Genomic DNA, 10,969 nt, shown 5'->3' on the forward strand with positions numbered 1-10,969 from the left:
AAACCAAGGCAGTCATTTTGTATTTTTCTAGGGCAACAGTGGTCTTTGTTTCTTATAACCTCCAAAAGAAACATTGCTGTGGCCAGTGTAATATCATTTGACCTGTCTTCCAAAACATATTTAATATGGGAGGCTTCAGATTTTCCCGGCAAATTTGCCTGTAAGGGTTTGATCAGTTGATCCCTTGCTTGCTCATATTGCCCACAATGCAATAGGATATGCTTCATACAATCAACGTCCTGGGAACATAAACAAAGACTATTCTGACAGGGAATGTAATGATGATGTTAGGTGAGCCACCACTGTCCTCTGGAGGGGGGCACTCAAAGAAGGACCCCAGATGACAATCTCAGAGTCCGGGTTGGTTCATATGGGGAGAGACAGAGTCCTTGAGGTACTGAGGCCCTGGGCTATTTAAGGCTTTATAGGTCAAAACCAGCACTTTGAAGTGGAAACAGTTGGCAAGCAGTTCACAGAGAGCAACAGGCCTGTGGCATAGTATTGTCTGAGCGCTTCCACGCATGGCCCGCCAGGCTCCAAATACAGGGGAGGGTGGCACCAGGAAATGGGAAGCACTTAAGGTCTTCCCCCCCTCTAGGTGACCCTCAATTCCCTTTCTAGACCAACACAGCGCCTGAGATGGGAAAGAGTAGAGGGCTAGTAACTGTCCCACTTAAACATTTCATTTCATTATGCAGTCATGTGTTTTGTTGTGTTTAAGACACTTATTGGCAACCATCCTGGGATTACCCTGTAATGAAGGCTGGTCTATAAATAAACTGGGTTAATAATTTAGTTATTAAAGTGGGTTTATGATGAATAAATAATAGTTCGGATTCTCCTTTAGGTGTTACAGGAAGCTCTGCTGGCAGAAAGAACGGTGCCCCATTCAGCTGACAGATCACTCCTGCAATAATGTCCAAAGTTGTTCTTTTCTAGTTTAATACAGCCGTGCTGACTGGCGTCTACTTATCACAGGAGTGGGGAACTGCATCCATTCAGCAGCCTGGATCTTTATCTCTCTGACCCTGCAACATATCAAGTGTGAGAGGTGAGTGGGTCATTGTCCTGTCAATCACCTGATGTCACAATGATGTCAGGTGACCCTTTCCTCCTTTGTCAAACCAGATCGGCAGTTCCTGCAAAACTCACTTATGGCTGAGCTTCATCCTTACCTACCCCACACTGCAGGTATGGGGCAAAACCAACTGTGTTTCATTTAGATAGTGCAGTCAGATATTTTTCTTAGCGGGATATAACCTGTTCACACCTGAAGTTCTTTTTGAGAAGTATCATTTCTCATTTAAGAAGCTTAATTTTCCACGCTTCCTAGCAGTTCGAAAGCATGCCAGTGCAAGTAGATAAATAGGTACCACTGCGGCGGGAAGGTAAATGGAATTTCCATGTGCTCTGGTTGCCATCACAGTATCCTGTTGTGCCAGAAGCAGTTTAGTCCTGCTGGCCACGTGACCCGGAAAGCTGTTTGTGTACAAACGCCGGCTCCCTCAGCCTGAAAGCCGAGATGAACGCCACAATCCCATAGTCGCCTTTGACTGGACCTAACCGTCCAGAGGTCGTTTACCCCTTTTTACCTTTTTACGATGCTCACAACAGTCATAGAAACACTTCCCTGTGAGAGAACGAGGTGATACTGTGCTCACTGTGCTCTCCCAAATAGATCTCAACTAAAAAAACAACAACTATATATGAATCAGCTGAAGGTTTGGCATCCATTGAGCAGGAGTATAAAAGCACTTGCTTTTCATGCAGACGGTGCCAAGTTCAATGCCCCTTACCTGAAACTGCTACCAGTCAGTGTTGAGAATATGGAACTAGATGGACCTGTGATGTGACTCATTATGAGGCAGCTCAGTATAAGGACAGGCTGCAATATGGATACTTTCAACCTGGAGAATCCAGCTGTTTTGTTCTTGAACTGCTTCCCCCCCCCCTCACCCAATACAACACTAGAATCTACCTTCATCTGGTGTCTTTTCAGATTCCTTTCCTTCTCCATCAATTTGAAATAACGAGGCGTCTCTCCGGAAACTTAAATGCTAAAGAAAGGCTGCCTGTCGCCACCGGGGAAGAGCAGATATTGTCGCGTTATCCATTCCCGCAGTGACATCAGCCGCCTTCATGTGTAGCCACAGATGCTTGCACAGCTGCAACAGAGCTAATGAAGACATGGGCAATGAGATTGTTTATCCCTCATAGAATGTTTACCTTGTAGACAATGGAAATACACGTGAGAATCTGAATCCATTCAGTTTCATTAAAACTATGGCATAGGCATTAACTGATATTAATCTGTGCAATTAACAGCACTATGAGCAGGAAGGGAAGTAGAAGAGAAAGGAGTTCCCCTCTCTCCCAAATGAGTATTTGGCCTCTCACAGAGGCTTCTGTTTATTTATTTATAGAAGTATTTGCACACTTTACATAAAGGTATTTACATATCAGAGTGGTGTGCGGCAACAGAAAAAACATTATTTAATAAAATAAACATTAAAAGCAGGACAGAATCATGAAAACTACTGGCTACCAGGTCCGCCCTAATGCCAGGAAGTTGCAGGAGTCAGGAGAAAGTGAATGGCTGTGTTTATGTCAACAGGACAGCAACTCAACCTAGCAGCTTGGACTTGCTACCCAAGCAAGACGAAGGGTTGAACTCATTCCGCCTGAGCTATAGAGGTACGTACACCCAGAAATGGGAGAGGACTTAATAATAATAATAATAATAATAATAATAATAATAATAATAATAATAATTTATTTATATCCCACCCATCTTGCTGGGTTTCCCCAGCCACTCTGTGTGGCTTCCAACAAAAGATTAAAAATACAGATTAAAACATCAGTCATTAAAAACTTCGCTAAACAGGGCTGCCTTCAGGGCTGTCTTCTAAAAGTCTGGTAGTTGTTTTTCTCTTTGACATCTGGTGGGAGGGTATTCCACAGGGCGGGCGCCACTACTGAGAAGGTCCTCTGCCTGATTCCCTGTAACTTTACTTCTCGCAGTGAGGGAACCTCCAGAAGGCCCTGGGAGCTGAACCTCAGTGTCCAGGCTGAGTGATGGGGGTGGAGATGTTCCTTCAGGTATACTGGACCGAGGCCATTTAGGGCTTTAAAGGTCAGCACCAACACTTTGAATTGTGCTTGGAAGCATACTGGGAGCCAATGTAGGTCTTTCAGGACCAGTGTTATATGGTCTCGGCAGCCATTCCCAGTCACCAATTTAACTGCCACATTCTGGATTAGTTGTAGTTTCCGGGTCACATTCAAAGGTAGCCCCACGTAGAGCGCATTGCAGTAGTCCAAGCAGGAGATAACTGCAGCATACACCACTTTGGAAAGCAGGTAGGGTCTCAGTCTGCGTACCAGATGGAGCTGTAAACAGCTGCCCTGGACACAGAATTGACCTGCGCCTCCATGGACAGCTGTGAGTCCAAAATGACTCCCAGGCTGCGCACCTGGTCCTTCAGGGGCACAGTTACCCTATTCAGGACCAGGGAGTCCTCCACACCAGCCCGCCCCCTGTCCCCCAAGAACAGTACTTCTGTCTTGTCAGGATTCAACCTCAGTCCGTTAGCCGCCACCCATCCTCCAACCATAGCTGTCAACTTTTCCCTTTTCTTGTGAGGAATCCTATTTGGAATAAGAGAATTTCCCTTTAAAAAAGGGTAATGTTGACAGCTATGCCTCCAACCGCCTCCAGACACTCACACAGGCACTTTGAATTACAGAGCAGACATGTCGCTTAAGAGACAGGCCATTCACACTACATCCATGAGGAGGGGAGTCTCCCTGCTGCAAAGGCCGTCCACTTTTCAACTTACGGGACACTGATGCAGTGAAGGGGGCAAGAGAGAGTGCCCCCCCCCCCGCTTTCCTTGTGAGAATTAAGAGTCACGCGAGTAAAATAAACGCCCAAAACAGAGCTTGCGAAGAAGCAGAGATTGGTAGCAGTTTAAGCTGAGCTGGCATTTGTCTCCTTACCACCACTGAGCATTGCTATCTGCTTGCTGATCAGACAGATGTACGCCTCCCAATTGATCATTTTTAACATTGGATTTGGAACAACAAGTTGCCCTATTTAGAGAGAGAGAGAGAGAGAGAGAGCACAAACAAACAAACAAACAAACAAACAAACAAATATACATTAGACCGACCAGTTTGCATTAGTGTGAGAGTAAGCAACTTCAATGTGTTTCTATTTATCACCATTTGCTGTAATTGGACACCATTCATTTCCTTCATCAGCTGATTCCTTTCCATTATTTCTTCTCAAAGAGGACTGCAATCAGCATTAGTTAGTGGGAATTTTGCTTGCCTGGAAGCTTTTGTAAAAGAGATCAGGGGACGGGGACGGGCGACTGAAATATACTCAGAGTCGCAAAGTGATTTCATGCTCTTTATTCAGCTCATAGTGGTGAGGAGGAATGAATGAAAGTCCCCTCAAGGTATCTGCTTTATATACATTATTTACACAATGGGCTGCACATGATTGGCTAATTCCGGAATTCTACTGTAAGCCAATCAGGTTGTGGATTCACTTAAATCTGGAGCATGATTGGGTGGTTCCTGCCAACCAATCATACTGCTGCATTGTTCTAGGACCAATTCGACTGCTGCATTCTGAATCCTATTGTTCTAGGACCAATCAGACTGCTGCCTTTTGGATCCTATTGTTCTAGGACCAATCAGACTGCTGCAGTTTGGATCCTATTCGACTCAGTACATAACACCCCTCCCCTCTAAGTTCCAGTCCTGCCCGGGAGGTCGCATTCATAGTCCTCAAGGTACGCTGGCGGCCTACGTGTCCGTTGCGGCCTGTGGTGTTCCCTGGTCCGGTGTTCAGGTTCTGGCTCGTGTTCCAAGGATGCTGGCTGTGATGGGGCTGTTTGGTCTGGCGCAACCGGCTCGCTCAGTCGTGGTTCTGGTTCCGGTGTCCTTTCGGCCTCACGGGTCCTCTCTGTATTTACTGATTCTGCCTCTCCTGCTGGCCCCTGCTGCTCTATGGGCCTCACTGCCCCACTGTTCCCTTGGGACTCCTCTGCCCTTTCCTCCTCCTGGGTTTCTCCCGGGAATCGTCGCCGTATCTGGTCGCAGTGGCGGCGCCAGCATTGCCCTCCATCCGTTAGCACCTCGTACGACACAGGGCCAGTGACCCTGGTGACTGTGGCGGGTACCCATGCTGGGCCTGCCCCAAAATTCTTTGCGTACACTGGGTCCTGGGCCTCGAAGGTCCGGGGGTTCCTGCCTTCCCCCACCACTACCTCATCCTGAGCTCTATCGGGGTGAAGGCGGTCCAATCTGATTGCAAGGCGCCGACCCATTAGTAGTTCAGCGGGGCTCCGGCCAGTCGTTGAGCTGGGGGTGCTGTGCTGTGCTAGGAGGAATGTGGCAAGGCGGTACTCCCAATCCCCTTGCGTCATGCGGCGAAGGGTGTCCTTGGTGGTCCGCACCATGCGTTCTGCTTGCCCATTGGTGGCAGGGTGGAATGGCGCCGAACGGATGTGGCGGATGGCGTTCTGCGCTGTGAAGGTTTGGAATTCTCCTGACGTAAATGCAGTCCCGTTGTCTGAGACGAGAGTGTCAGGGAGCCCGTGGGTTGCAAACAGCCTGCGTAGTACCCGGATGGCTGCGGACGTAGAAGTGGACGGTACCAGTGCGACTTCCAGCCATTTGGTGTAGGAGTCCACCACTATGAAGAATGTTTTCCCCTGAAAGGGGCCAGCGAAGTCCACATGCAGGCGTGACCATGGTGCTCGGGCGGACTCCCAGGACTGGACTGGGGCCCTTGGGGGATCTGGGCGGGATTCTTGGCAGGCCTGGCAGTGTTTGACCCAGGCCTCTATCTCTCCGTCGATCCCCGGCCACCACACATAACTCCTGGCAAGGGCCTTCATTCTTACTACCCCTGGGTGTGTCTCATGTAGGGCTGTGAGGACCCTTTTGCGGAGGGGCTGGGGAACAACGACCCTGCTTCCCCATAATGCAGCAGTTTGGATCCTATTCGACTCAGTACATAACAGCGACCATCATTGGGTATGCACACTAGAGAAGTTGTGTTTGCTTCCACTGAGAGCCAGTGTGGTGTAGTGGTTAAGAGCGGTGGACTCGTAATCCTGGGGAACCGGGTTCGCGTCTCCGCTCCTCCACATGCAGCTGCTGGGTGACCTTGGGCCAGTCACACTTCCTTGAAGTCTCTCAGCCCCACTCACCTCACAGAGTGTTTGTTGTGGGGGAGGAAGGGAAAGGAGAATGTGAGCCGCTTTGAGACTTTGAGACTCCTTAAAGGGAGTGAAAGGCGGGATATCAAATCCAAACTCTTCTTCTTCTTCTTCTTCTTCTTCTTCTTCTTCTTCTTCTTCTTCTTCTTGTTATAACCCTTTTGCCTTTTAAAATGGTTCATTATCCTTATTGATACAAGGAGGGAGGGCCTAGGTTTTTGTACTATGAAAAACCCGGAAGGCATCTAAGTATAGGATTTCAAACATCTAGATACATTCTCTCATATTGTGATGGGAAAGAACCAAACCATCACTCTTATTATCTGTCCTGCAGTGGGATTTAAGGGCACCCATCAAACCTACTATGGGTTTTGGAATGTTGTTTATTTGCTACTCATTTTGCATTATGGTTCCTGACATCAAGAAGTAGATTTTCATCTGTATTTGGATACCATCTGGACTTCATTTGGAATCAAATATAATGCTTAGCATTTGGGCCATTCTCACCCCTCAAAATCAGAGAAAACATTTCACACATCCACACCCACACACCCACCCCGTCTATATGCAGGTCACACAAATCTCAGCATGTGCATCTGTACAGTTACCTTCAGGGGGAGTGTCTCAATCTAGCCCACAAGCCACTTATATACAAAGTGAGTGTGCAAAGAAGGGGAAATCATGGCTGAGACTTGCTATATGGACAGGGTGGATAACCTCTGCCTAAATCATGGGTAGGCAAACTAAGGCCCGGGGTCCGGATCTGGTCCAATTGCCTTCTAAATCTGGCCCGCGGACGGTCCGGGAATCAGCGTGTTTTTACATGAGTAGAATGTGTTCTTTTATTTAAAATGCATCTCTGGGTTATTTGTGGGGCATAGAAATTCGTTCATCTTTTTTTTCCAAAATGTAATCTGGCCCCCCACAAGGTCTGAGGGACAGTGGACCAGCCCCCTGCTGAAAAAGTTTGCTGACCCTGGTAAATTTACACCAGGGTGGGGGGAGCCCAAAGGGAAAGAAGGATGAGAGAGGGGAAACCAAAAGGGGTGGAGAGATGACATAGTGGCAGGGAATTATTTTGTTTGATCAAGAGTGAAAATGTAAGAACATGAGTCCAACAGGGCTCAACACAAGAGCACTCTCCCCTCCTGTGGTTTCCTGCACCTGGTGATCTACCCCTCTCTCAGCAGCCCACCAGGTTTGGAGGAGGAAGGAGGGAGGGGCAGGAGAGAGGGAGAATGAGAAAGAGACAAAGGGGGAAAATGAAAAGAGAAAGGAGTGGCCCATCCACCTTCGTTCTGGCCCACTGCTGACTTGCATCCTCCAACAGATTACCTCCAAGGGAATGTGGCTCTCAGCAGAAACTTTCCTCACCCTTGTGTTACAGGATCCATTAAAATAACAACAGCAACACAAAACGATTGAACTTGTTGTCTTCCCAGCCGGCACAATGTCGCCCTCCAAGCAACACAATGTGATCTTCCCCAGGGGGGCTGTAAGAAATATTTCTAGGGCCTGAGACGTGGTTAGGCGTGACCTTCTTTTTAAAACGGTCTTTCCTGACATCTTCTCTTATATGTGCTTGTTTCAGATCTGAGGAATGAGCTGCATTGATCCTAGTTCTGGAGATCAGTCAGAGTAGTAAACAACAAGGCTCGGTGATTTATGACCAGGCAGCCTGATAGTACCTTAGAGATGCCTAACCACCTTCAGCTTAAAAGCTGGCTTCAGGAATGTGGAACTTAAACATTTCAGGTAGCGTTCCTTCAAGCCACTCACATCTGCAAAGTGAGAAAAGATTTCAGGCAGATCAATAAGAAAGGACTCTGATAGCTAACCAGCCACCCAGCTGGTGATAAGGTCTGTACAGTGGTACCTCGGGTTAAGTACTTAATTCGTTCCGGAGGTCTGTTCTTAACCTGAAACTGTTCTTAACCTGAGGTACCACTTTAGCTAATGGGGCCTCCTGCCGCCGCACCACCGGAGCACAATTTCTGTTCTCATCCTGAACCAAAATTCTTAACCTGAAGCACTATTTCTGGGTTAGTGGAGTCTGTAACCTGAAGCGTATGTAACCTGAGGTACCACTGTACTGCATTGGCAAACCGGCAAACTTCTAGCAACATGCAATGGTTGCAAACCCAAGGCAGCAGTTTTGTTCTGTCTCTACGAAAAAGGATTCTCTAGACTGCAGGTCAAGGAAATGTTTCTTCTAGCACTGATCTGCATATGCAGTACAATCAGTACTCTTGGAATTATCAGCGAAACAACAGAAGAATCCCAATTTGCAAGGGTTTCCAGGAGAATAAAATGTGTTGAAATTCTATTAGGGATTCCCTGTGAAGAGGGAACCAACCACACCACCTGTGTACCACCACCTGTGTACCCTGTGTACCAACCACACCACCCTGAGAATTATTGCTCTGGGTGTGGAATTGGGGGATCTCCTCTTGGCACCCTGAACAAACTACATCTCCCAGAATTCTTGGGGGAATGTCATGACTGCTTAAAGTGGTATGATACTGCTTTAAATGTATGGTGTGGATGGGGACTAAGATAAATAGGGCTGTGTCATACGCATTTAAAACACACACTGTTAAGTTGTGGGTGAACATATCAGATGACACAGTGATTCTTCAAACAGTTCTTGTTTATTCACAAGCCAGGACAGAACTGAACTGAAGGGTTCAGTCAGCCTGCTTATATAGAGCTCCAGTACAATGTTACTGTAACAACTTTCTAAAACTATCCAATCACTGAATGTCATTTTTGATCCTTTATTTGCATAACTATCTACAGTATCCCCCTGCTGGCCCAGGGTGAGAACTTCAGTACATAACACACACATCCCTCCAAGAATCCTGGGAACTATGGCTTCCCCCATACAGAGCTACACTTAACAAACCACAGCTCCCAGAATTATTTGGGTGTAGAATGTGCTTTAAATGTATGGTGTATATGCAGCCTAAGTCTGGGCTGTAATTTTTCTGGGGTGATCACAGGGCAGGGAAGAGCTTGTGAACAAACGATCAGCAATCCAAAAGATCTGCACACCTGGATCTGCTTGATTTTGGCTTCCTTCCACTGTTTTCCTCTAAAGCTCCCTTTGGAAGTAAGGAACTCTTCCACCCTCCCGATCTCATGCCAAGGCTGCAAAAAGAGGCCGTTAGGTAAATCTCCGCACGTTCATTAAACAATATTTGTGCTGAGCGCTTAAATATCCCAGCGACGCTCCTTTCCTTTCAAGTTCCCTATCGAATGGCCAGTGAAATGTCAAACGGGCTGAGCGTCAGGGCACTGTATTTAAAATGTACATTTTAAATAAATTAATAAATGGCTTCTTATAAATAATGGAATGTAATTAAACTATACATTCTATCAGGCATTCATACACTTATAAATATTTATACTGGAATTTTCAGTGCGCACTTGAAAAGAGACTCGCGCCGAGATGAGCAACTTCCACAGCCTCCGAAATATTTCCCTGGGCCATGCTGCTGATGGAGCTCTTCCGTGCAAACATTGATGATGATAACATATATGTTCAAGTGCAGGAAGGTCTTCAGACTGTGGAGTCCACAGACGGCGGGCATTACCCTTCCAGCCTTGAATCGTGAGTCTCTTTGCATGCTTTTCCTGTCCAACAGTTAGTCCCCGCACCGTAGGAATATAACTTAAAAGTGCATGAGCATCCAGAAATATGAAGGATTTTTCCAAAGCAAAGTTAATACAGATGTTTTCTGATCAAAAAGGAAGACCCCACGGGATGCTGCCTGAGTGCTGGAAGGAAGACCTGGCTCCCTGCTACAAGGCCAATTCCCACCTGGCCTAGGGGGAACAGCTAAAAGAGGCTCCTGGGAGGCCAGAGGAACAGGGCTGGAGCAACTCTTGCGATGGGACAACTGGCTAAAATGTTTTAAAATATTTTAAATGGTTCTAATTTTGGCTCGTCTGTTTCATTTTTGTCGGGTTGGTGTTGGTTAAATGTTTAGTTGGACTTGGTGGTTACTTTAATTTGGGTATAATTGTAAAATTATTATTGTTATTAGTTTTTATTGATTTATTGGTTTGTTTGTTGCTTGTATAGGATATCTTGTTTTTTAATGTTTGATGTTTTGTTGTGGTTTATATGTTGTCCAGAGTGGCTGGGAAAACCCAGCCAGATGGGTGGGACATAAATTAAAATTTATTATTATTATTAAAAATTATTATTATTATTAAAAATTATTATTATTATTAAAAATTATTATTATTATTATTACTACAGGTTATGCCCAAGTCAAAGAGGCATCATCATTGTTATAATAAATCTGAACCACTCTGAAACTGCTCTGATCCATTCTTTCCACCATTTATGGGCCGCTTCACAATGTTGCCACGCACTTCTCTTCCTGAGAGAAGCGACCTCCAATAGGAGCAACAGTTAGAATGCGCTAGACGCCAAATCACAGCTTGCAGCACCTATATCCTACTACTGAGCATAATTGCAGACTGAATAAAGGCTAACTAAAATTCATATGGCATGGAGGAGCTACCGTTAGGTGATCCATCTGGCCAAAGATGTGAAGATTGGTCCACAGTAGATGGTAGCCATGCCCACCCGCTATCTGCACATTCAGACAGCGTGTGGAAAGGTCACTACACATAAACAGTTCCTCCATCTGAGGGGGAATGACCTTGGAAACTCTGTCAGGGCTGGGGAACCTTCGGCCCTCCAGATGTTGTTGAACTGC

At 46.3% G+C, this 10,969-nt stretch overlaps 1 long non-coding RNA gene across 2 annotated transcripts; it reads left to right on the forward strand.

Annotated features, from left to right (window-relative positions):
• Window positions 1–297: 297 nt before the first annotated feature.
• On the forward strand, window positions 298–2,186 carry LOC310828133. Of its 2 annotated transcripts, none has more exons than XR_014556707.1 (3): window positions 298–360; window positions 848–1,051; window positions 2,000–2,186. It is a non-coding gene; the product is annotated as an uncharacterized lncRNA (long non-coding RNA). The 2 variants fall into 2 exon arrangements; XR_014556708.1 differs by having other exon boundaries at window positions 318–394.
• Window positions 2,187–10,969: the final 8,783 nt, after the last annotated feature.

This window comes from Podarcis gaigeae (genome assembly GCF_964106915.1).
Source record: "Podarcis gaigeae genome assembly, chromosome: 12".
Lineage (NCBI taxonomy): Eukaryota > Metazoa > Chordata > Lepidosauria > Squamata > Lacertidae > Podarcis > Podarcis gaigeae.